The sequence below is a fragment of the Pygoscelis adeliae genome, unplaced genomic scaffold (assembly GCF_000699105.1).
Source record: "Pygoscelis adeliae isolate BGI_AS28 unplaced genomic scaffold, ASM69910v1 Scaffold110, whole genome shotgun sequence".
Classification (NCBI taxonomy): domain Eukaryota; kingdom Metazoa; phylum Chordata; class Aves; order Sphenisciformes; family Spheniscidae; genus Pygoscelis; species Pygoscelis adeliae.
The window spans coordinates 744,706-746,313 of NW_008823919.1; the positions used below are offsets into that span (position 1 = coordinate 744,706).

At 35.6% G+C, this 1,608-nt stretch overlaps 1 long non-coding RNA gene across 1 annotated transcript in view; it reads left to right on the forward strand.

The window, feature by feature from the left end:
* Nucleotides 1-901, forward strand: part of LOC103913176 — a 2,905-nt gene extending 2,004 nt beyond the window's left edge. Inside the window, exon 3 of the long non-coding RNA XR_663410.1 lies at nt 107-901. This is a non-coding gene — a long non-coding RNA (uncharacterized LOC103913176). The remainder of the gene's footprint in view (nt 1-106) is intronic.
* Nucleotides 902-1,608: the final 707 nt, after the last annotated feature.

Consider the following 1,608-nt stretch of genomic DNA (forward strand, 5'->3'; position numbering starts at 1 on the left):
ATCTAGAACCACACTGTGTCCGACCCCTGTACAGAATGCCAATGAGCTGACCAACAGCCAACTTGGTCAGAGTTGCAGTCTAAGTACTTTCCTTCTTCTTCCTCAGGTGACTAAATCCCACAGGCTGGGCAGATGTATGGTCCTGACAACAGTTCATCAGCAGCTCAAGGCAGAGGAAAGAGGAGGCATGTTACTTCTTGCAAAGCAAGGTCTTTTTGTATATGCCGGTGGGCTCAGGGAGGACTTTTGGTTCTTATACGATCTATTGTTTAGTGGTGGAGTATAAAACAAACTAAAATATGAAATCATATTCATATTCTGCAGTCTGTAAGGATAGCTTGTATCTTCACAGATAGCAATCCTTTTTCACAACAGTTTAAATGTAGTCTTTCTGCTATAAAGATTCTAGATGATGTAGAGTCTCTCCTACAGTCTCTCCTAGAGACTGATGTACAGTCTGTCCTAACAGTGACTCATGATTATATTTCAGTCTTTTTTCTAGGTCTATAGCTTCTTTAAGAACTGTAACATTTCATTTAATGAACCATTTAATCACAGTATGATGAAGAATGCTTAGGTAGAATTGTATCATTTTAGGGCATAGAAAGTGAGCTATATTTAGAAGGACATTAGAGATACCAAATCACTGAATGGATCCCATTCATGTGACAGTTTAATTTTGTCACATGCCATGAGATGATATATCCATAATGCCCATTGACTCCTCTGGACTTTGAGGCTGCTGATACTGTATAGAATCAAACTCAGGGTTGGTAGAAAAAATATGTAATCGATTTTCCACTAGAGAAATCTGCTGTGACAGAAACTTCTTTGTTAAACAAATCACAGCAGTTTTGAGCTAATATTTTTTGTAAAAATAAAAATTGGCAAATGTTTAAAAATCATCCAAAGGACCATTTTCATATTTTAAATGTAAGTTCTATTGATAATTTCAAAATAATTATTTGCTTTTGAAATTTCTTACAGTGTTTCAAAGGAATTTGAAGTCCAAATGAAATATTTCACATTTATTAAAGTAAAATACTTATGTTGATCCAGTTTGGCCTTTCCAGACATGCGAAATTATTCATGAGCTTGAAAATCAACTTTCTGACAAGCCATAACTAAGCTTGTGATAGAAAATATGAATTCATAAACTACAATAATTAGCAAGATCTATAATCCTGCATAAAACAGTGTTCAGTTAGTCACAGAACAAACACCCTGTAGTCATGTAAGAATTTAGTAAATTCACAGGAAAGTAAAAGCTATTACAGAGTCAGCAAGTCTCCTTCTGGACTGATAAAGCATTATTTTCAAAGTCACTGTCATCGAGTTATGCACACGTACTCATACTAATGAAAGGCTATAAGCTGCAACTTCATTTGATGGATCTTGTATTGATTTCACTGGGAGTCTTGAATAACTATGAACCAAAGTAAGTGAAATGTACAGAGCAAACAGATCTTTACATTTCTACATACTTTACAAAGACAAGCAAGCATTAAGATCCTTATTTGGCAGATACAAAAGATTATGACTTGTGTAAGGTTACACAGGCAGACAGGCAGTTATGAAGCTGGGGAAAGAGCCCCGTTCCGACATGCT